The sequence below is a fragment of the Ornithorhynchus anatinus genome, chromosome 1 (assembly GCF_004115215.2).
Source record: "Ornithorhynchus anatinus isolate Pmale09 chromosome 1, mOrnAna1.pri.v4, whole genome shotgun sequence".
Lineage (NCBI taxonomy): Eukaryota > Metazoa > Chordata > Mammalia > Monotremata > Ornithorhynchidae > Ornithorhynchus > Ornithorhynchus anatinus.
Genome location: NC_041728.1, coordinates 166944078 through 166969757, shown reverse-complemented (window position 1 = coordinate 166969757; position 25680 = coordinate 166944078). Strand labels below are relative to the sequence as shown.

General features: G+C 45.9%; 1 protein-coding gene and 1 non-coding gene across 2 annotated transcripts in view; one reads left to right on the top strand and one right to left on the bottom strand.

Annotated features, from left to right (window-relative positions):
- The window catches only part of EPHB1 (EPH receptor B1), a 652092-nt gene that overhangs the window by 288452 nt on the left and 337960 nt on the right, over positions 1–25680 (bottom strand). The window lies entirely within an intron of this gene.
- LOC114817429 lies at positions 13330–13467 on the top strand. Its single transcript, XR_003765287.1, has one exon. It is a non-coding gene; the product is annotated as a small nucleolar RNA SNORA7 (small nucleolar RNA).

Genomic DNA, 25680 nt, shown 5'->3' with positions numbered 1-25680 from the left:
TAAATCCCATTTTACAGATGAGGTAACTGAGGCACAGAGAAATGAAGTGACACGCCCAAGGTCACTCAGCATGCAAGTGGCGGAATAGGAATTAGAACCAGGTCCTTCTGACTCCCAGAATCGAGCTCTACCCACAAGACGACACTGCTTGGGGAATAGGAATTAGAACCAGATCCTTCCGACTCCCAGAATCGTGCCCTACCCACAAGACGACACTACTTCAGACGGTCATGACAGAAGAGATCCCAAGAGACCAGCTCTGAGCTGATCACTTGTTTTCCTCCGTCTGCTGTGATTCATCAAGATGGCTCATCGCCTCACAGCCCCAGGTGACATCCGAAAAGGTCCCTTGCTCTAATTTGCCCAGTGCTTTTCTCTTCTGACCTTTCTCTAAACTGTCACTTCTCTTCCACTTCTCATCGCTCTCTCCAGATTTTCTGGGAGGCATTCCTCTAGGAATTTTTCTACAGTTTCAACCAACAGACTGTAGCAAGAAGTCAGCAAGCTTCTAGCATTGAGGGAAGAGTGAAAAGAAAGAAGTTCTACTCCCTGATGTGGTGTGTGGCCTAGTGGAATGAGAACAGTCCTGGGTGGCAGAGGATCTGGGTTCTAATCCTGGCTCTGCCACGGACCTGCTGCGTGACCTTGAGCAAGCAAATGACATCTCATAACATCTCAGTTCCCTCATCTACAATCACACTTTCCCCCTTCAAACCCCTTCTGAAGGCTCACCTCTTCCAAGAGGCCTTCCCAGAATAAACCACCCTTTTCCTCAGCTCCCCCTTCTCTCCCCATCACCCCGACTCTCTCCCTTTGCTCTACACCCCCTCCCCATCTCCCAGCACTGGTGTATATATGTACATATCTATAATTCTATTTATTTATATTGATGCTATTAGTGCCTGTTCACTTTTTTTGATGTCTGACCGCCCCCCCTTCTAGCCCACGGTGGGCAAAGATTGTCTCTCTTTACTGCTGAATTGTACTTTCCAAGCTCTTAGTCCAGAGCTCTGAACACAGTAAGCGCTCAATAAATATGAATGAATGACAAGTGAATGAGGATTCAATACTTTTTCTACCTCGTACTTAGAATATGAGCCACATGTGGGATCTGATAATCTGGGGCTTAGTAGAGATCTTGGCACTCAGTAAGTGCTAAAGAAATAACAAGAAATACCACAAGAAGCAGTATGACATAGTGGATAGGGCACGGGCCTGGGAGTCAGAAGGTCATGGGTTTTCATCCCAGCTCTGCCACTTGTCTGCTATGTGACCTTGGGCAAGTCACTTTACTTCTCTGTCAGTTACCTCATCTGTAAAATGGAAATTGTTAAATGGTTACTATTTGTCAAACACTGTTCTAAGCCCCACAGGGGTGAGCTCCATAGGGGACAGGAAGTGTGTCCAACCTGATTTGCTTGTATCCACCCCAGCCCTTAGTTTAGTGCCTGGCACATAAGAAACGCGCTTAACAAATACCATAATTATTAGTACAATTGTTGTTACCTCAGGTTTTTTGGCTCTAGTTTCCAATGCCTATCAGTATGCCCACCTACACATTTATCGAAATGTCCACCTTTGCCATGCAAATTATACAGCTGAAAAAGATATCACCAAAAAATATTGAAATAAAAATAATAATGATAACATTTGTTAAGCACTTACTATGTGGAAAGCACTGTTCTAAGCACTGGGGAGGATACAAGGTGATCAGGTTGTCCCACGTGGGGCTCACAATCTTAATGTCCGATTTACAGGTGAGGTAACTGAGGCACAAAGAAGTTAAGTGACTTGACCAAAGTCACACAGCTAACAAGCGGCAGAGCTGGGATTTGAACCCATGATCTCTGACTCTCCAGCCTGTGCTCTTTCCACTGATACACGCTACTTCTCTAATGATTACTTTTTATCTGGGATCACTATCATAGCTCTTAGAAAAGCAATTGTAATAATGTTGGTATTTGTTAAGCGCTTACTATGTGCAGAGCACTGTTCTAAGCGCTGGGGTAGATACTAGGTAATCAGGTTGTCCCACATGAGGCTCACAGTCTTAATCCCCATTTTACAGATGAAATAACTGAGGCTCAGAGAAGTTAAGTGACTTGCCCACAGTCACACAGCTGCCAAGTGGCAGAGCCGGGATTCGAACCCATGACCTCTGACTCCCAAGCCCGGGCTCTTTCCACTGAGCCACGCTGCTTCTCTCATCATCATCACATTATCATAGCATGGACCTGGGAGTCAGAGAATCTGACTCTGTGTTCTAATCCCATCGCTACAACTTTGCTATTTTGTAGCTTGGGAGAAGTCACCTAACTTCTCCGTGACTCAGCTACCTCAACTGTAAAATGGGAATAAAATACCTGATTGCCTTCCCTCTTAGATGCTGAGCCATACGTGGAACATATCCATCTATTCCCCCATCCCCTCTAGACCGTGAGCTCGTGGTCGGCGGGGACTATGTTTTTTTATCGTTATATTGTGCTCCCACAAGCACTTAGTACAGTTCTCTGCATGCAGTGAGTGCTCAGTAAATGTGACAGACTACCTGACTGTATTTACCCCAATTTTTGGTACCATGTTTGAGACATAGTAAATGCTTAGTAGATGTTATAATTTACTATCATCATCAAAAGAACCATCAATGCTTAGTACAATGTTGTGTGATCTTGGGCAAATCACAAGTTCACTCTGCCTCAGTTACCTCTTCTGTAAAATGGGGATTAAGAGTGAAGTCCACTTGGGACGGGAGCTGGGTCCAACCTGATTAACTTGTATCTTCCCCAGCACTTAGAACAGTGCTTACCACATAGTAAGCACTTAACGAGTACCATAGTAATAATAAAACAGTGCTCTGCACAGAGTAAGCGCTCAACAAATACCACTGATTGACTGATCATCAGTATTGATTGAACATCTACACTGTGCAGAGAACTGTACTATGTGCTTTGAAAATTGCAGTAAACCATAGATGGGATTTAATGAATCCTTACTCTGTGGGAGCACTTTACTGAGTACTTGGGAAGCAGCATGGTGTGGTGGACAGAACACAGGCCTGGGAGTCAGAAGGTCATGGGTTCTAATCCCAGATCTGCCACTCTTCTGTTGTGTTACCTTGGGCAAATCACTTTACTTCTCTGGGCCTCAGTTACCTCATCTGTAAAATGGGGATTGAGACTGTGAGACCCACATGGGACAGGGACTGTATCCAACCTGATTACTTTTATCTACTCCAGTGCTTAGTAATAATAATAATAATAATAATAATGTTGGTATTTGCTAAGCGCTTTCTATGTCCCGAGCACTGTTCTAAGCGCTGGGGTAGATACAAGGTTATCAGGTTGTCCCAAGTGGGGCTCACAGTCTTCATCCCCATTTTACAGATGAGAGAACTGAGGCACAGAGAAGTTAAGTGACTTGCCCAAAGTCATAGAGCTGACTTATGATGGAGCCGGGATTCGAACCCAAGACCTCGGACTCCCAAGCCTGGTCTCCCCACGCTTAACAAGCACCATTATTATTATTATTACTTTGGAGAGTGCAATAAAGTTAGTAGAGATGATTCCTGCTCTGAAAGGAAGCACGCTGGGGAAGCAGCGTGGCTCAGTGGAAAGAGCACGGGCTTTGGAGTCAGGGCTCATGAGTTCGAATCCCAGCTCTGCCACTTGTCGGCTGTGTGACTGTGGGCAAGTCACTTAACTTCTCTGTGCCTCAGTTCCCTCATCTGTAAAATGGGGATTAAGACTGTGAGCCCCACATGGGACAACCTGATTCCCCTATGTCTACCCCAGCGCTTAGAACAGTGCTCGGCACATAGTAAGCGCTTAACAAATACCAACATTAACATTAAATAGATGTAAAAGACACTGTTCCTCTCAATCACTCAATCAGTAGTATTTACTAGGGACACACTGAGTGGTAGCTTCTTGGGAGAACGCAATTATAGCAATACTCATCTTTTCTGCCATCAAGAAGCTTACAGACAAATGTCTTGCATCCAGTTACAGGTTACATTCTTGGTTAAAATGTGTCCATGCATGTTTATTTTTTTACTGGTGAGATTAGTGCATATACACCTATAAGTACAGCAGTTAAATAAATATGGAGATCACCTTCTCCTTTCCAACCATGCTACAGTGCTGATCCATATGCTTATCATATTCTGCCTTGACTACTTTCCCCCTTTCCCTCTGCTCCTCCACCTCTCCCTTCCCATCCCCACAGCACTGTACTCGTCCGCTCAACTGTATATATTTCCATTACCCTATTTATCTTGTTAATGAATTGTACATCACCTTGATTCTATTTAGTTGCCATTGTTTTTACGAGATGTTCTTCCCCTTGACTCTATTTATTGCCATTGTTCTCGTCTGTCCGTCTCCCCCGATTAGACTGTAAGCCCGTCAAACGGCAGGGACTGTCTCTATCTGTTGCCGACTTGTTCATTCCAAGTGCTTAGTACAGTGCTTTGCACATAGTAAGCGCTCAATAAATACTATTGAATGAAATACTATTGAATGAATACTTCACCAGACTCCTCACTGATCTTCCTACCTTCTGTCTCTGTCCTTTACAGTGTAAACTCTACTCTGCTGGCCAGATCATGTTCCTTTAAAGACGTTGAGCCCTTGTCTCCACACTCCACAAGAACCTCCAGTGGTTGTCCATTCATTTTCACACAAAACAAACTCCTTACCATCAGCACTAAATCAGCTCTCGTCCTCATACTCTACCTTGCTAATCTCCTACTACAACCTAGCCCATATATTTTGCTCCTTAAATGCTAACAGACTCTCTGTATCTTCAAAATTTTACTAAAATCTGCCCTATCCTATCCATCCAAGCTGCTACCATGTTAATCCAAGCATTTATCCTGTCCTGCCTTGATTACTGTTTCAGCCTCCTTGCTGACCTCTCTGCCTCCTGTCCCTTCCCACGCTACTCCATATGTCACTCGGCTGCCCGGATCCTTTTTCTACAAAAATGTTCAGTTCATGCTTCCACACTTCTCAAGAACCTCCAGAGATTAACCATCCACCTTTGCATCAAAAAAAAACCCACAAACCCTCCTTACCAGTCACTTTAAATAATAATGTTGGTATTTGTTAAGTGCTTAATATGTGCAGAGCACTGTTCTAAGAGCTGGGGGAGATACAGGGTAATCAGGATGTTCCACGTGGGGCTCACAGTTAATCCCCATTTTATAGATGAGGTAACTGAGGCACAGAGAAGTTAAGTGACTTGCCCACAGTCACACAGCTGACAAATGGCAGAGCCGGGATGTACAGAGCTCTGCACACAATATACACTATGCAAATACCACTGATTAATTGACTGATAATGTATCAAACTGTAAATTGCTCCCTTTTACTGTGGAAATAATTCTGAGGATGATCTTATAACATATGAGCACAATTTCCCAGTAATTAGAGAACTTAAATTGTTTTGAACTTGTTTTTAGTGGGGAGGGCTGACACTCCTCTAGTCAATTTATTAATGGTGTCTCTTCGTCATCCAGATAATACACATTTTCTTCTGGGACATGAATACTTTATTAGGTACAATAAATCTCAGGCACATTCCTCCTACTGTCATTTGATAATTAAGCAAATTCTATTTGAATTAGAACTCATTGCCTAGTAAATTAATTCTGGGTCAGGGTCATCTTACAAAATATGATGGACTACCAACATATGGAAACACAAGTTATCATCCTCCCTGCTTTTCCTGCAGTAAGAAGAGGAGAAGGTGAAAGAGGAGGAGAAGAATGATGACTATGGGAGGAATAATATTGGTAACAATAATAATAGTGGTATTGTTAAGAACTTACTATGTTCCAATCACTAATGTAGATACAAGATACTCAAGTTGGACACACTCCCTGGCCCATGAGGGGCTCACAGTTTAAGGAAATTGATGAGGAAATTGAGGCCCAGAGAAGTGAATTGACTGTCCCAGGGTCACAAAGCAGACAGGTGGCAGAACCAGGATTAGAACCCAAGTCCTCTGACTTCCAGGAGCAGGAGAAGGAAGTGAAAGAGTAATGGCATTTACTGAGTAACCACCAAGTATGATGTGGTCTATTTAAGCACTTGATAAAGTTCAACTGAAGCGCAAGACATATTTCCAGACCAGAAAGTGCTTAAATTCCAGTTGATATCAAGATCCCTGAGACGAGATATCAATCGATCAATCGTATTTTTTAAGTGCTTATTGTGTGCGGGGCCAACAACCCATTGATCATATTTATTGAGCACTGCAGAGCACTGTACTCAGCACTAGTACAGTGTTCTGCACACAGTTAGCACTCAATAAATATGATTGAATGAAGGAGTAAGTACTTGGGAGAGTACAGTATAACAGAAGTGTTCCCAGTCCACAACGAGTGTACGGTTTAGAGTGACTGTACTAAGCACATGGGAGAATAGAGTATAACAGAGTCGGTATGATTTCAGAAAGATTCGAAGAGTGGGACAGCGCTGATCTGCCAGCTGTAAAGGTGAATGCAGGAAGAGAGGCATGAGGAACGGTTCAGCAAAGGAGAACAAGACACTGAGTAGGTTTGCTTGAGAGTTGTGAAGAGTGTGAAGTAGGGTGTAGTGAGAGAAAACAAGGATAAGGAGTGAGGAGAAAGCTGACCGAGTGCCTTAAAGCCAATAGTGACTTCTATCTCCCTCTACAAGGGGTCTTCAGGGAGAAATTGAGAGAGGAAATGAGAGTGAGGTAAGGTGAGAGAGAGACAGAGGAGAGATATGCAGTAGGGGGGAAGTGTGTGTGATTTCAGCAGTAATACAGAATGAGCTATGAGGAGTTAGCTCTGTTGAACAGGGACAAACCTCAAGCAGATAACAGCATCAAAATGCAGGAAGAGGAGGTGAAGGGAGACAAGCATTATGGGATTTTTAGTCATATGTCATTGTTCAAAGATGATATTATTGATGACACACATTATCTAAGTGCATGGTGGTGACTGAAGCCCATCATTGGGCAGGGACTGTCTCCATCTGTTGCCCAATTGTACATTCCAAGTGCTTAGTACAGTGCTCTGAACATAGTAAGTGATCGATAAATACTAATGAATGAATGAATGAATGAAAAGACTGATGTAACACTAGAAATGCCTTCCTCCCTTTGTGAATGGCAAGAAACTCGTTGCTTTTGCTACTTCTTAGAATCTGACTCTTAATATTTTGATCTTCCTAAAGATTTGATTCAGAAAGCAAATCAGTTCCTGATTGCGCAAGCTAGACTGTTTGATCAACGGTTTGGAGAAAATCGATGGAGGCAACTGCTGTATTCTCTCTGCAGTACATTGGTATGTCATCATATTTAAGAACTGGCATTTTTATTATCATTTTTTCATGGTATTTGTTAAGTACTTACTACGTGCCTGGCACTGTACTAAGTGCTGGGGAAGATACAACAATTTGAACACAATCTCTAGAGCTCACACTCTTAATCCCCATTTTACAGATGAGGTAACTGAAGTGCAGAGAAGTTATGTGACTTGCCCAAGACCACACAGCAGACAAGTGGCAGAGGCTGGATTAGAACTCAGGTCCTTCTGACTTCCAGGCCTGTGTTTTATCCACTAGGCAATGCTGCTTCATTATGCCTTCATTAAAGCATGGCTTAGTGGAAAGAGCACTAGCTTGGGAGTCAGAGAACGTGGGTTCTAATCCACGGTCCACCGATTGTCTGCTGTGTGACCTGGGGCAAGTCACATAACTTCTCTGTGCCTCATATACCTCATCTGTGAAATGGGGATTAAAAGTGTGAAGCCCACGTGGGACAACCTCATGACCCTGTATCTACCCCAGCGTTTCAAACAGTGCTTGGCATATAGTAAGCGCTTAACAAGTACTATAATTATTATTATAACAGCACTATGCCATGAACACGTCTCTTCTACCCTCCCTGTGTGGGACTACTTCACTTTGACTCAGCATACAGCAGCTTCAGCTCTCCTCCATCCTGCCAAGTCAAGTCCATCCTCCATCCAGTTTTAGTCCATTCTCCTCACATGGCAGCCTCAGTGAAGCTGAGTCATAATGAACATCGCTGAATTGCTCGTGGACTAAGTTAGTTTCAGGGCAGTGTTGCTGGGGATCCACTCTTGCCATTTGATGACAGGCCCAGCTTGTAGATAATTGCTCTGCAGCAGATCCTGGTCTTGTATCCATCTGGAAGTTTGGACACAACCCTGATCTTCAAATCTATGTTGCTAAACGAGAGTTGTTTCCTTGGAGAGAATCGCAGCGTGCAGAAATTTAACAGTTGAGACCATAATATCCACATGTCTATAAAATGCTCCCTAGCTTCTCCCATCTTTGCCTCTTTCCTAGCCAAGACACACTGGTGAGCCAGGAGCATTATAACCAATGAAGTAAAGTCTAGTACCGGAAGCATGATTTCTTATTTTTATTCGCACACTTCTCACATGCCCATCCTGTGGTCTTTCTTTTCTCTTCGAAGCGATGTAAATATTGTATTTTGTATTACTGGTCCCTGCATTCAGAGTGTGATTCTGCTGATTCAGAATTTACCATCTTCCTGTAGCAGCTTCAAGAGTGCTGCTTAAGCCTAGGAAACACTTTTCTTGGATTTAACTAGCCCTTTTGTCAACTCTCTGGGTTTTAACAAAGAACATTTCATTCTTGGAATTTCTCTCCTGGCAGTGGATCTCTGGAAGGCCTGGTGCCTCAGCAAAAGAAAGAGAAGAGAGGGGAGAGAGAGTGAGAAAGAGAGAGAGAAAGGGGGAGAGAGAGAGAAAGGGGGTAGGGAAGGGGAAAGGGAGAGAGAGAGAGGGAGAAAGAGAGGGGAGAGGGAGGGAGACAGAGAGCGGTGGAAGGAGAGATAGAGAGTGATGGACAGGAAGAGAGACATAAGGTGACACAGAGAGATGGGATGGAGGGAGACAGAGAGAAATGGAGAGAGAGGGAGAAGAAGAGGAGGGAGGGAGAGAGAGGGAGGAACAGAGAGAGAGTGAGAATCAGTGTTTTTTAGTGGATAGAGCCCAGGCCTGTGTGTCAGGGGGACCTGGATTCCAATTAATCCTAGCTTTGCTACTTGTCTGCAGTATGACCTTGGACAAGTCACTTCACTTCTCTGTGCCTCAGATCACTTATCTGTAAAATGGAGATAAAGACTGTGAGCCACATGTGAGACAAAGACTGTGTCCAACCTGATTCATTCATCCATTCATTCAATAGTATTTATCGAGCGCTTATTATGTGCAGAGCACTGTACTAAGCACTTGGAATGAACAAGTCGGCAACAGATAGAGACAGTCCCTGCCGTTTGACGGGCTTACAGTCTAATCGGGGGAGGCGGACAGACAAGAACGATGGCAATAAATAGAGTCGAGGAGAAGAACATCTCGTAAAAACAATGGCAACTAAATAGAATCAAGGCGATGTACAATTCATTAACAAAATAAATAGGGTAATGAAAATATATACAGTTGAGCAGTCGAGTACAGTCCTGAGGGGACGGGAAGGGAGAGGGGGAGGAGAAGAGGGAAATGGGGGGAAAAGAGGGTTAAGCTGCGGAGAGGTGAAGGGGGGGTGGTAGAGGGAGTAGAGGGAGAAGGGGAGCTCAGTCTGGGAAGACCTCTTGGAGGAGGTGAGCTTTAAGTAGGGTTTTAAAGAGGGGAAGAGAATCAGTTTGGCGGAGGTGAGGAGGGAGGGCGTTCCAGGACCGCGGGAGGACGTGGCCCGGGGGTCGACGGCGGGATGGGCGAGACTGGGGGACGGTGAGGAGGTGGGTGACAGAGGAGCGGAGTGTGTGGGGTGGGCGGTAGAAAGAGAGAAGGGAGGAGAGGTAGGAAGGGGCAAGGTGATGGAGAGCCTCGAAGTTTAGAGTGAGGAGTTTTTGTTTGGAGCGGAGGTTGATAGGCAACCATTGGAGGTGTTTAAGAAGGGGAGTGACAGGCCCAGATCGTTTCTGCAGGAAGATGAGCCGGGCAGCGGAATGAAGAATAGACTGGAGTGGGGCGAGAGAGGAGGAAGGGAGATCAGAGAGAAGGCCGACACAGTAGTCTAGCCGGAATAACGAGAGCCCGTAGCAGTAAGGTAGCCGTTTGGGTGGAGAGGAAAGGGCGGATCTTGGCGATATTGTAAAGGTGAAACCGGCAGGTCTCGGTAATGGATAGGATGTGTGGGGTGAATGAGAGAGACGAGTCAAGGACGACACCGAGATCGCGGGCCCGAGAGACGGGAAGGATGGTTGGTGCCATCCGCGGTGATAGAGAAGTCTGGGAGAGGACCGGGTTTGGGAGGGAAGATGAGGAGCTCAGTCTTGCTCGTGTCGAGTTTTAGGTGGCAGGCCGACATCCAGGTGGAGACCTCCTGGAAGCAGGAGGAGATGCGAGCCTGAAGGGAGGGGGAGAGGACGGGGCGGAGATGTAGAGCTGCGTGTCATCTGCGTAGAGATGGTAGTCAAAGCCGTGAGAGCGAATGAGTTCACCAAGGGAGTGAGTGTAAATGGAGAACAGAAGAGGGCCAAGAACTGACCCTTGAGGAACTCCAACAGTTAAAGGATGGGAGGGGGAGGCGGCACCCACAGAGGAGACCGAGAATGACCGGCCAGAGAGGTAAGAGGAGAACCAGGAGAGTATGGAATCCGTGAAGCCAAGGTGAGATAGGTATGGAGGAGGAGGGGATGGTCGACCTTGTGCCTACCTCAGAGCTTAGTACATTGTCTGGCACATAGTAAGCACTTAACAAATAAGAGAGAAAAAAAGGAAGAGAAAGAGAGAAGAAGAAGAAGAAGAAATTGAAAGCATAAATGATTGGGGCTCTTTGGCACCTGAGGTGTTCAAATAAGGCTGAACTCCCCATGTTCTCAATGGTCAACAGGGGATGCTTGGATTTCGGGGGGGGGCCGGGGGGCGGGGGCGGTGCAGGTGTGGGAAGGTGATGTGGTCAGGAACTACACTCTGACCAAAGCACATGGTCATTCCCTCTGAATGTTACTGACCCTGGCCCAGCCCTCCCCAGGTTCCAGGGAGCTGCGATAGTGGGAAGTGGAGGGAAGCTACCACTGAGCTGGCAGGTATCAGTGATTTGGAAATCTTCTAAGGTAAGTCTGACAGAGGATCTGGGCGGTAGGCCGAACCTAGCTAAGGGCAGATTCGGAAGTTTTAAAAAAAGCAAAAATAAAAATTCCAAATTGCAAGGAAGAGAGAGGATGATGTGATCTGAGACTGAAATTATTAATAATAATAATGATAATAATTATGGTATTTGCTAAGTGCTTACTATGTGCCAAACACATACTACAGGGCTGGAGTAGATACAGGTTCATTAGGTTGGACACAGTCCCTGTTCCATATAGGGTCCCCGTCCAATGTGGGGCTCACAATCTCAATTCCCATTTTACAGATGAAGGAACTTGAGGCCTAGAGAAGTGAAGTGACTTGTCTAAGGTGACACAGCAGACAAGTGGCATAGCCAGAATTAGAAGCCAAAACCTCCTCACTCCCAGGTCATTGCTCTAAAGTGCAGGGTCCCGGGAGTCAAAGGACCTGCGTTCTAATCCCCACTCCACCTGCTGCGTAAACTTGGACAAGTCTCCTCACTTCTCTGGGCCTCGATTTCCTATCTTCAAAATAGGGATTGAATGCCTATTCTCCCTCCTACTTGGACTGTGAACCCCAGATAGGACAGAAACTGTATCTGATCTGATTCACTTGACTCTTACAGTACTTGGTGCTTAGTAATCACTGAACAAATACAACAATTAATATCCTCCTTGGACTTATTTCAGAAATTGATTTTATAGAGACGGAGCAGGGTAGGTGGGGTCTGCCTGGAGATGTGGGAAGACTGATCAATCTCTGAACAGCTTCTCTTGTCCAAGGATTCTCCTGAGCTCCACTGGGCCTAAGATTACCATTGCCTTCCATTCCTTAGCTCCCCTCCACCCTTCTCAATGGTGCTCAGTGTCTTCAACAAACAATAGCTTACTAATCTTCAAAAGATCCCTGAGAGGTAAACAGGGGCAGGTATTATTAGAAATAAAACTGTTACTGTTAACATGAAAATTCAGACCAATTCTTTCTCCTCCTCCTCCAATACCACCTCCTCTTCCTGCATTTTGATGCTGTTATCTGCTTGAGGTTTGTCCCTGTTCAACAGAGCTAACTCCTCATAGCTCATTCTGTATTACTGCTGAAATCACACACACTTCCCCCTTACTGCATATCTCTCCTCTGTCTCTCGCTCACTCTCATTTCCTCTCTCAATTTCTCCCTGAAGACCCTGTTAGTTCTCCAAGGGACCAAGCAGACATAAAACCCTTCCTATGTAGTAATTCCTTTACTTTTCTGCCAAAGGTGGAAAGGAGACTTCTGGTAATGTGCTTGCTTTAATGGAGAACACCGCTGAGCCAACCTCTTCTTTGAGCTGGGGACTTACCTCACCCTCTAACAATAATAATAATTATGGTATTTGTTAAGCATTTACTTTGTGTCAAGAACTAAACTAAGCACTGGGGTGGGGAGTGAATAGGTTGGATCCAGTCCTGTCCCACATGGGGCTCACAGTCACAATCCCCATTTTACAGATGAGGTAAGTGAGACCCAAAGAAGTGAAGTGACTGGTCCAAGGGCACACAGCAAAGTGGCGAAGCTGGGATTAGAACCAAATAGCCTCTGGCTCGCAGGCTTGTGCTCTATCCACTATACCATGCTGCTTCTATACACCGTGCCCTCTAGACCATAAGCTCACTGAAGGCAGAGAACAAATCTATCAACTCTGCTGCACTGTACTCTCTGAAGCTCTTAGTATAGTGTTCTGCAGACAGTTAGTGCTCAGTAAAGCAGAGTAGCCTAGTGGATAGATTCCGGGCCTGGGCATCAGAAGAACCTAGGTTCTAATCCCAGCTCTGACACACATCTTCTATGTGACCTTGGCCAAGTCACTTCACTTCTCTGGGCCTGTTACCTCATCTGTAAATGGGAGTTAAGACTGTGAATCCCATGTGGGACAGGGACTGTGTCCAACCTGATTAGCTTGGATCTTATTCCAGTGCTTAACATAGTACATGGCACCTAGTGTGAGTGCTTAACAAATACCAAAAAAAACCAACCCTGGGGAGCAGGAGAAGAGGGTGCAGTAAGAAAGATGACATTGGGAAAAGTCTGTGGGGCCAAGGCCAAATTTACGAGGTGGTGAATTTTGTAAGCTCTGGATTTTTTTTTCATTCATTCATTCAGTCGTATTTATTGAGTGCTTACTGCATGCAGGGTACTGTATTAAGCCCTTGGAAAGTGCAATTCGGCAACAGAAATGATCCCTACCCAACAACAGGCTCACAATCTACTGAACCCCCTCAGGATTGCACCTAGAGAGTTTCCAGTACTCTGCCAGTCTTGGCTATAGGAGGGAGAGTCAAACAGAGGCCTATCCATTCCATTCCTAACTTGACTAGTAGTTAGCGAGTGGAAGGCAATCTGCTACAATTCAAAATAATAATAATAATAATGGTGATATTTGTTAAGCGCTTACTATGTGCAAAGCACTGTTCTAAGCGCTGGGGGGATACAAGGTGATCAGATTGTCTCTCGAGGGGCTCACAGTCTTAATCCTCATTTTACAGATGAGGGAACTGAGGCCCAGAGAAGTTAAGTGACTTGCCCATAGTCACACAGCTGACAAGCGGCGGAGCCGGGATTAGAACCCATGACCTCTGACTCCTAAGACCGGGCTCTTTCCACTGAGCCTGGGCAGTGGCAGCAAAGGAGAGATTCGAGGGTGGAGACTCAAGTTAACTGCATGGAAGGAGGCAATGGTAAGCCACTTCTGTATTTTGACCAAGAAAACTCTATGGATTCACTGCGAGAACAACTGCAGATGGAGGTGGGGCGTTCTGGGAGAGATGTATGTGTCCACAGAGTCACTGTGATTCAGAAGCGACTCGACAGCGTAAGACAAAAACCTGCACATCAAACCCAAAAAAACCAGATGGCAGTGATTGACCCAACTGCTTCACTCCCCCCCACACACAAATGACATTGCGAGAAACTTAAGCAGTGCCCTTTATGGTTCAGCCACTCAGTATTCTGTCTCTAACAGCAGCTGCAAAGGATGCTTGCACCTGAACTGTCTGTTGTAACACTGGAGACAGTGCTTCACTGCACATAACCGGGAGTCGGGTCACATTAAGGTTGAATCCCCTCTTAAATCTATTCACCGACACACAGGTGTAGGGGATAGAACACGGGCCTGGGAGTCAGAAGGTCATGAGTTCTAATCCAGGCTCTGCCACTTGTCTGCTGTGTGACCTTGGGCAAGTCACTTCACTTCTCTGGGCCTCAGTGACCTCTTCTGTAAAATGGGGATTGAGCTGGTGAGTCCCACGTGGGATAGGGACTCTATCCTACCCAATTTTTTTGAATCCACCCCAGCGCTTAGTACAGTGCTAAAAATCCCTTTAGTAAGTGCTTAAAAATGCCTCTATTGTTATGATGATGTACTAAGTACTGCTGCCTGCTAGTGGCAAAAGAAAAATCCATCGTAGTAGGACAAATCCAGATAACTCACACTGGCATTTTTATGTTATTTGTTAAGCACTTACTATGTGCCAAACACTGTTCTAATTGCTGGGGTAGGTACAAGTTAATTAGGTTGGATACAGTCCCTCTTCTACTTGGGGCTCACAGCAGCATAATTAGGAGGGAGAACAGGTATTTCAATCCCAATTTTACAATTGAGGAAACTGAGGCACAGAGAAGTGAAGTGATTTGCCCAAGGTCACCAAAGCAACCAATTGACATAGCCAGATTTAGAACCCACGTACTCAGACTACCAGGCCCCTGCACATTCCTCTAGGCCACAGAGCTCTGTTCTGCATTTCTGTTCTGCAGCCATTGCTGTTGAATGTAAGCTCACTGTGGGAAGGGAATGTGTCTTTTTATTGTTATATTGTACTCTCCCAAGCTCTGCACACAGTAAGTGCTCAGTAAATATGAATGACTGAGTGACTTGGGTTGCCAAATGCAACCTCTCATGGCTGTAGCTGGGGTGGGATGGAGTGAAGCTCAGGGGTGAGTGAGTGAATTTAGGTCAGAATGAATTGACATGAGGGGAGAAAAAGGAGATTGAGAGAGAAGAAAGCCTCACTGCCTCTATTTAGGGAGAGTTAGACAAGATGTATGTGAACCTGAAGGTAAAAGGGTCTATAGTACTAATACTGACATTGCTTAAGCATTTACTATGTGCCAATCCCCATTTTACAGATGAGGAAAATGAGGACCATAAAAAAATTAAAAATAAAATAATGTTATGTGTTAAGTGCTTACTACATGCCACAATGTATTAAAACTGGGGTAGATTTAAGCTAATCAGGCTGGACACAGTCCCTGTCCCACACAGGGCTTACAGTCTAAGTAGCAGGGAAGAATAATGATAACATAAAATTAATAATAAATTTGTAAAGTGCTTACCATGTGCCAAGCACTGTAGGATTTAATCCCCGTTTTACAGATGGGAAAACTAAAGCACAGATAAGTTAAGTGATTCATCTGAAATCACACAGGAGGCAAGTGGTGGATCTAGGATTTAGGGATCCTAGATTAGTCCACTGGGTCACTCTGTCTCTGTAGGGTAGGTTGTATTGAGAAGCAGCATGGTTTAGTGTCAAAGAGCATGGACTTGGGAGTCAGAGGGGGTGGGTTCTAATTCAGGCTCCTCCACTTGTCATATATGTGACTTTGGGCAAGTCACTTAACTTCTCTGTGCCTCAGTTACCTCATCTGTAAAATGTGAGCCCGACATGGGACAACCTGATTACCTTGTATCTACCCCGACACTTAGAACAGTGCTTGGCACATAGTAAGAGCTTAACAAATACCATCAGTAACTTACTTACTAGAGGAGGGTGAGAAGGGAAGGGGATGGTGGAGGGGGAGAGGATATTATACTGCTAATAAAATCAACCTAGATAGCAATATTTTAGCCAGGCTATTAGGCTCTGAAAATCAGTCTTCAAGGCAACTTTCCTCTTCCTTCATGGGTTCTGCAGCTAACAGTTATCCATGGTAACTTGGCATGAGAAAGGAAGGATAATTGAAATTGAGAGAGAGAATCCCTAAACCTCATTTGCATTAACAGTTCATCCTTCTCTTCCACCAAAACTCTTACCGAAGGCGCAAGTAATAAATAACAGGACTGGTCTGAGATCTTCATTCTTGTCATTTCCCCTGCCCATCTTCTGAAGGAAGGAGATGCTAAGACTCTGTGAAATGTCCCCAAAGCAATCCACAGTTGGTCACGAGGGCTGGAGAATACTTGTCACCAAATAACCCAGAGCTAATTTATTTCAATCAATCAATCATCTTGATTGAGCACTTACTGTGTGCAGAACACTGTATTAAGCACTGGGAGAGTCCGACACAGCGATTTAACAGACCCATTCCCTGCCCACGATGAATTTACGTGTTCCAACCTTCTTTTCTTTCATTGCTCTCTACAGATCTCTCCCTCTCCTAGAAGAGCATCTGGAGAGTTTCTTGTACACCACCAGGCTCCATTTCAGGAGGGAGAGTCAAGCAGAGGCCTATCCATTCCATTCCTAACTTGGGCAGTGGCTAGCGAGTGGAGGGCAATATGTTACAAGTCAAAACTCACCCATGCTGGGCAGCAGCGGCATGGGAGAGAGTCGGGGCGGAGACTCAAGTTTACTGCACAGAAGGAGGCAAGGATAAACCACTTCCATATTATTACCAAAAAAACTCTATGGATAAGTGACTTATCCAAGTTAATTCTGCAGGGAAGTGGTAGATTTGGTAGTAGAGCCCAGGTCTCCAGTCTCCCAGGCCTGTGCACTTTTAACTAGGCTGCGCAGTTTCTCTAGCATTATACTGTTGTCTCATATTCAAGTTTTGGTTCCCTTTGATCTCTAAACTTTTGCTGCTATATCCAGACATCAGCTACCTCCCTACAAATGCAAGTCTGCTGCTGCAGGAAACCACTCTCCTGATTTCTACAATTTACAGAGGCCACTCCGAATTCTAATTCAGTCCTCCAAAATGCCAGGCCTCTTCCCCACATCGGTGCTGTTCGTAAACCTATTCCAGAATACAATCTGCACAAGGAATGAGCTGGCAAAATGTTTCACAACCTCCGGATCCCTCTATTCTATTCCTTGAACACATTTTATTATCATCACGCCTCTTATCTTTAATGCATTTTCAGGGTAAAGCAATTAGATCTGGGAAAGGATTTTCAGTATTTCTGATTGCCCAACTGCAATGAAAATCCCCTATTTTGCTTCCATCGTAAGATTTTGAGTACCCCTATCAGTTCCTATCTAATTGTAAATTCTCTCACTCCTGCGCCTGGTTGAATGTAGCAGAGAATAGGGTCAGCGAGCTTACGGTAACTTGATACTGTCTGATTACAGAATAACAATTCATCCATCTTCTCAGGGGTCTATTTTACAAATCCAAAGCTTGGACCTCGCATCCCAGACTATTACTCAGCTTTCCAATCAACGATGCATGAGTGATACCCTATCCAACATCCACATTCTTCTTGCTTAATATCATAGCCCATTTAGGCTCATGTCTACACCCTCTTCCCTAACTCACATTTGTCTCTATGTTGCCCCTTCCCACTGGGATCTCACTTTTGGAGAAGAGGAAGTGGCTGCTGTTTCTACTTGCCCATTTGCGGGTGGGAGAGTACAATGCAACAGAGTTAGCAGACACGTCCCCTGCCCAGAGGAGATCAACTGTATTAATCAATTGATCAATTGTATTTATTGAGTGCTTACTATGCGCAGAGCACTGTACTAATCACTCAGGAGAGTATAATAAAACAGAATGAGCAGACACACTGTCAGTCAGTCATACTTACTGAGTGCCTTCTGTGTGCTGAGAACTGCATTAAGTGCTTGGGAGAGCCTGGCCTAATGGCAAGAGCATGGGCTTCAGAGTCAGAGGATGTGGTTTCTAATCCCGTCTTTGCCACATGTCTGCTGGGTGACCTTGGGCAAGTCACTTCACTTCTATGGGCCTCAGTTACCTCATCTGTCAAATGGGGATTAAGACTGTGAGCCCCATGGGGGACAACATAATTAATCTTGTATCTACCACAGCACTTAGAATAATAATATTGGAATGTGTTAAGTGCTTACTATGTGCAGAGCACTATTCTAAGTGCTGGGGTAGACACAGGGTAATCAGGTTGCCCCACATGAGGCTCATAGTTAATCCCCATTTTACAGATGAGGGAACTGAGGCACAGAGAAGTGAAGTGACTTGCCCACAGTCACACAGCTGACAAGTGGTAGAGCCGGGAGGCGAACTCATGACCTTTGACTCCCAAGCCCAGGCTCTTTCCACTGAGCCACGCCTTAATGTTGTGCCAAGCAAGAATGGTGTTCGGCACATAGTAAGCGCTTAAGAAATACTATGATGATGATGATGATTACAATATGACAATAAACACATTCCCCTCCCAGGTGGAGCTTATAGTCTAGAGGGGGAGACAGACGTTAATATAAATAAATAAATGACAGATCTGTTCATAAGTGCTGTTGGGCTGGGTTGGGGGATGAATAAAGGGACCAGTCAGGGTGACACAAAAGGGAGTGGGAGGAGAGGAGGCTTAGTCTGGGAAGCCCTCTTGAAGGAGATGTACTTTCATTGAAGCTTTGAAGTGGGGGAGAATAATTGTCTGTAAGATATGAGGCGGAAGGGTATTCCAGGCCAGCAGAGGCAGATGTGGGTGAGCGGTCAGCAGTGAGATAGATGAGAATGAAGTCAGTGAGAAGGCTGGCATTAGAGAAGTGAAGTGTACAGGCTGCGTAGTAGTAGAAGAGCAGCTAGGTGAGCACAACTGTGGTATTTGTTCAGGATTTACAATGTGCCCAGCTCTGTGTTAAGCATTGGGCTGGATGCAATACAATCAGACCTGATGGTCTGATCCAGTCGATCTCAAGATCCTTCCCCAAGTGGCCTGTGTTTGGTAGAGGTTGGGTAACAGCTGCAGAAAGAGCACTTGCCTGAGAGACAGAGAACATGGCTCCTAATCTCAGGGCCCCCATTTGTATGCTCTGTGACTTGGGCATGTCACTTAACTTTTCTGGTTTTAGTTTCTTCATCTGTAAAAAGGGTATTCAATAAGTGTTCTCTCTCCTATTTAGACTGCGAGCCTCATGTGAGACAAGGGCTACGACCTGATTATCTTGTATCTACCCCAGCTCTTAGTACAGGACTTGGAGCATAGTTAAGTGCTTAACAAGTACAATGATTATGATTCTTAGATGTATCCAACAACCTGGACGGATGTATCCAACATCTGGACGTTACTCCGGAGCTGCATCTGAGCGGAGGGGGTGGTATTGTCACCTCCCTGACTCCCAGGCTGCCTAGGTTATGGTGTCTCAGATTTCTTCCAGTCAGAGTTCTCCTTCTAATCTCTGGCACCTTGCACCGCTGGCTGGGTTTTTACTACCACCACAGGACTAATGATAAGTAACCCTGGGCATCCAAGTCTGGAGGGAGAAGGTTCACACCACCCATCCAGAGAATTGGTTTGGGATGCAAAAGGTCATGGATTCTAATCCTGGCTCGGCCACCTGGCTGTGTGACCTTGTCACTTTACTTCTCTGGGCCTCAATTACCTCATCGGTAAAATGGGGATTGAGACTGTGAGCCCCACATGGGATTTACTTTATTTCCATCTCAGCCATTTTGACAGTGCCTGGCACATAGTAATCTCTTAACAAATACCACAGTTATTATGATTATTATTTTATCTCTCCCTGTTGATTTTGGAGAGGCTAGACACAGTGGCAAGTGCTCAATAACGAATAGACAAGTTCTTAAATGAAAGTAATTTACTTTCATTCATTCAATTGTATTTATTGAGCGCTTGCTGTTTGCAAAGCACTGAACTGAGCACTTAGTACTGTACTTCCCTTTGCTCTTATGGGTAATTTGAGTAAATATTGGCTAGGATTAAGAGGGTTTCCCTGGATACCTGGATTATGGGATTATGGATTATGGACCACTGGATCCAGTGGTAATGCAATAATCCAGGTTTTAAAATGACATGGGGCCTGTCCAGCTGCAAAGCAGAAGTAAGTACCTTGTTTCAGTTTTTATGGCATCTAATAGTCACTTATAATATATCAGGCACTGTACTAAGTATTGGGGTAGACACAATCCAATTAGGTTGGACACGGTCCATGTCCCACATGAGGCACGCAGCCTTAATCCCCATTTTAGAGATGAGGTAACTGACACACAGAGAAGTGAAGTGACTTGTCCAAGGTCACCCAGCAGACATGTTTGTAAGTGTGTATCCTGCAAAGTGGTGCTGATCTTACAACATTTTAGCCCATCTATCTCCCACTGTAGACGGTTAGCTCCATTATTATTAGTGTTCTATATCCTAATAATAGTACACTTAAGCGTGTACTGTGTGTCAAGCACTGTACTAAATTCTGGGATATATATGGGATAATCAGGTTAGACAAAGTCCCTGACCCATATGGCAGTCACAGTCTCAGTAGGAGGGAGAACAGGCACTATTTAATCCCAGTTTGACAGAAGGGGAAACTGAAGTCCATCAAAGCCAAGTGACTTGCCTAAGGTCACACAGCAGGCAACTGGCATTGCCAGGATTAGAACTCAGGAACCTCCAGCGGTTGGCCATCCACCTCAGCATCAAACAGAAGCTCCTTACCATTTGCTTTGAAGCACTCAATCTCCCTGCCCCCTTCTACCTTTCCTCCCTGATTTCTCCCTGTCCAGCCCACACACTTTGCTCCTCTAATGCCTAACTACTCACTGTGTTTTGATCTCATCTATCTTGTCATTAACCTCTCGCCAACATTCTGCCACTGGCCTGGAATGTCCGCCTCCTACGCTCCTATGCTCGAGCTGCTGAGCGCTGCTGGCGAAAGTCCAAGCACCAAGCCGACCTCACACACTTCAAATTTATCCTTTCCTGCCTTAACTCTGCCCTCTCCTCCGCCAGGCAAAGCTTCTTCTCCTCCCTCATCGACACCCATGCCCGTCACCCCCGCCGATTGTTCCGGACCTTTAACTCTCTCCTTAGGCCCCCTGTTCCTCCCCCTCCCCCATCTCTCACCCCTAATGATCTGGCCACCTATTTCCTCACGAAAATCAACACGATCAGGTCTGAGCTCCCCAAAGTCACCCCTCCGCCTCTCCCCTGCCCCCCAACAACCCCCTCCCCTACTTTCCCATCCTTCCCTGCAGTATCCTCAGAGGAGATCTCCTCCCTCCTCGCAAGTGCCACCCCCTCCACCTGCGCCTCGGACCCCATTCCCTCTCACCTTCTTAAAACCGTCGCCCCTGCCCTCCTCCCTTCCTTAACTTCTATTTTTAACCACTCAATCTCCAAGGGCTCCTTCCCCTCTGCCTTCAAACACGCCCACGTCTCCCCCATCCTAAAAAAACCCGCTCTTGACCCCACTTCCCCCTCCAGTTATCGTCCTATCTCCCTACTACCCTTCCTTTCCAAAATCTTAGAACGAGTCGTCTACAATCGATGCCTAGAATTCCTTAACTCCCATTCTCTCCTAGACCCCCTCCAATCTGGCTTCCGTCCCCTCCACTCTACCGAGACTGCTCTCTCTAAGGTCACCCATGACCTCCTTCTTGCCAAATCCAATGGCTCCTACTCCATTCTGATCCTCCTTGACCTCTCTGCTGCCTTTGACACTGTCGACCATCCCCTCCTCCTCCGTACCTTATCTCACCTCGGCTTCACGGACTCTGTCCTCTCCCGGTTCTCCTCTTACCTCTCTGGCCGATCATTCTCGGTCTCCTACGCTGGAGCCTCCTCCCCCTCCCATCCTTTAACTGTTGGAGTTCCTCAAGGGTCAGTTCTTGGCCCTCTTCTGTTCTCCATTTACACTCACTCCCTCGGTGAACTCATCCGCTCTCACGGCTTTGACTACCATCTCTACGCAGATGACACGCAGATCTACATCTCCGCCCCTGTCCTCTCCCCCTCCCTTCGGACTCGCATCTCCTCCTGCCTCCAGGACGTCTCCACCTGGATGTCGGCCCGCCACCTAAAACTCAACGTGAGCGAGACTGAGCTCCTCATCTTCCCTCCCAAGCCCGGTCCACTCCCAGACTTCTCCATCACCGTGGATGGCACGACCATCCTTCCCATCCCGCAGGCCCGCAATCTCGGTGTCATCCTTGACTCGTCCCTCTCGTTCACCCCACACAACCTATCCGTTACCGAGACCTGCCGGTTTCACCTCTACGATATAGCCAAGATCCGCCCTTTCCTCTCCACCCAAACGGCTACCTTACTATTACGGGCTCTCGTTATATCCCGGCTAGACTACTGTGTCAGCCTTCTCTCTGACCTCCCTTCCTCCTCTCTCGCCCCGCTCCGGTCTATTCTTCACTCCGCTGCCCGGCTCATCTTCCCGCAGAAACGATCTGGGCATGTCACTCCCCTTCTTAAACAACTCCAGTGGTCGCCTATCGACCTCCGCTCCAAACAAAAACTCCTCACTCTAGGCTTCAAGGCTCTCCATCACCTTGCCCCTTCCTACCTCTCCTACCGCCCACCCCGCACGCTCCGCTCCTCCGCCGCCCACCTCCTCGCCGTCCCTCGGTCTCGCCTATCCCGCCGTCGACCCCTGGGTCACGTCCTCCCGCGGTCCTGGAACGCCCTCCCTCCTCACCTCCGCCAAACTGATTCTCTTTCCCTCTTCAAAACCTTACTTAAAAATCACCTCCTCCAAGAGGCCTTCCCAGACTGAGCTCCTCTTCCCCCTCTACTCCCTCTGCCATCCCCCCTTTACCTCTCCGCAGCTAAAGCCTCATTTTCCCCTTTTCCCTCTGCTCCTCCACCTCTCCCTTCCCATCCCCACAGCACTGTACCCGTCCGCTCAACTGTATATATTTTCGTTACCCTATTTATTTTGTTAATGAATTGTACATCGCCTCGATTCTATTTAGTCGCCATTGTTTTTACGAGATGTTCTTCCCCTTGACGCTGTTTAGTGCCATTGTTCTTGTCTGTCCGTCTCCCCCGATTAGACTGTAAGCCCGTCAAACGGCAGGGACTGTCTCTATCTGTTGCCGACTTGTTCATCCCAAGCGCTTAGTACAGTGCTCTGCACATAGTAAGCGCTCAATAAATACTATTGAATGAATGAATGAATGAATGGAATGTCCTCCCTCTCTATATCAGAAGGGGATCAACTCTTTCCACCTTCAAAGCCTTATTAAAAGCACAGCTTCTCCAAGGGGCCTTCCTTGACAAGCCCCTCATCTCCTCTTCAAACCCACTCTAAAATGTTGCTCTTGGGCTTAAATTTGCATCCTTTATTCACCCTTCCCTCAGCCCCACAGCACTTAGGTACATATGTGTAATTTATTTATTTCTTTATCTCCCCCACCGCCAATGGACTGTAAACTTGTTGTGGGCAGGGAATGTGTCTACCAACTCTGTTGCATTGTACTCTACCAAGAGCTTAGTAAAGTGCTCTGCACATAGTAATTGCTCAATAAAAGTGATGATGATGATGATCGCTTCTCTAGTGCTAACTTTCTCACTGTGCCTCCATCTCTCCTGTCTTGCCACCTCCCCTTCCCCGGCCCACATCCTGGCTCTGGCCTGGAACCTCCTCCCTCTTCAAATCCGAGAGACAACTACTCTCCCCTCTTCAAAGACTTACTGAAGGCACATCTCCTCCAAGAGGCCTTCCCTGACTAAGCCCCACTTTTCCACTTCTCCCACTTCCTTCTGCGTCACCTTGACTTGCTCCCTTTACTATTCCCCCATTCCAGCCCCATAACACTTAAGTATGTATCTGTAATTTTATTTATTTATATTGATGTCTTTCTCCCTGCTCTAGACTGTGAGCTGGTTGTGGGCTGAGATTGTCACTGTTTACTGTTGCATCGTACTTTCCCAAATGCTTAGTATCGTGCTCTGCATGCAGTATGTGCTTAATAAATAGGAGTGAATGAATGAATGACTGATGATGATGTTGGTGATATGACAATCAGGCCTGTGCTCTTTCCACTAGGCTATTCTGCTCCTTGGGGGCAGGGATCATGCATACCAACTCCTTTGTATTGTACTTTCCCAAGCACTTAGTACATTGCTCTGCACAAGGGAAGCAGTCAGTAATTACCACTGATTGACTGATTGCTTAGATAGTCCAGAGCAACCCAAGAAAGGAAGCCATCTAAAGTAAGAGCTTCAACAAAGACTACTTCACTCATCCCTAATTGTGGTAACAGCTGTATTTGTAAAGTGGTTCCTATGTGACAAGCAGTATAGTAAGCACTGGGGTAGATACAAGATAATCGAGGACCACATGGGGTTCACAGTCTGAACAGGAGAGAGAACTGGCATTGAATACCCATTTTGCAGATGAGGGAACTGGGACCCAGAGAAGTGAAGTGATTGGCCCAAAGTCACACAGCGGGTATGTGGCAGGGCTAGGATTAGAACCCAGATCCTTTGACTCCCAGGCTCATGTTCTTTCTGCTAGGCCTGCTGCTTTTCCATTGTCTTCCTCACTGCTGTGCCTAAATTTACCATCTGCTAAAGAGCATAGGCCTGGGAATCAGAAGGTCAAGGGTTCTAATTCCGGCTCTGCCATTCGTCTGCTGTGTGACCTTGGGCAAGTCACTTCACTTCTCTGGGCCTCAGTGACCTTATCTTTAAAATGGGGATTGAAACTGTGAGTCCCAAGTCTGTCAGGGACTGTAATAATAATGTTGGTATTTGTTAAGCGCTTACTATGTGCCGAGCACTGTTCTAAGCACTGGGGTAGACACAGGGGAATCAGGATGTCCCAAGTGGGGCTCACAGTCTTAATCCCCATTTTACAGATGAGGTAACTGAGGCACAGAGAAGTGAAGTGACTTGCCCACAGTCACACAGCTGACAAGTGGCAGAGCTGGGATTTGAACTCATGACCTCTGACTCCAAAGCCCGTGCTCTTTCCACTGAGGTACCCAACCTGATCTGCATATATCCACCCCAGTGCTTAGTACAGTGCCTGGCACATAGTTAAGCACTTAACAAATGCTATAATTGTTAATATTACTATTATTGATACATTATATAGTCATCAATCCATGCCCATTTGCCTTTCCTTTAAGATTGGAAATTATTAGAAATACAAGGATCATATGTGTCCCCTTTCTGTCTGATTGCCAAGTATGTAGCACAGTGTTTTGCACACAGTGATCAATCAGTCAAACACTGGTATTTACTAAACACTTCTAGGGGGAGAGCACTGTACCAGTGTAATACTGAGAAAATATAATACGGTTGGTAGACCCAACAATCTCTGCCCTCCAGAGGCTCAATGTAGGCCCTTAATTGATGCTATGGATGGTGATGATGAAGGTAATCTGAAATTCAATGAGCATTCACTGTCTTTCTCCTCACCCATTTTTGAAGACAAAACTACAGTTGGGGTTTTTATGGCATTTGTAATGTGCTTATTACAAGAGCTTACTACGTTCTGGGGTAGATACAACTTATTCAGATTGGATATAGTGCATGTCCCACATGGGGCTCACAGCTTTAATCTCCATTTTATAGATGATGTAACTGAGGCACAGAGAAGTAAAGTGACTTGCCCAAGACCACATAGCAGACAAGTGACAAGTCAGGATTAGAACCCAGGTCCTTCTGATGCCCAGGC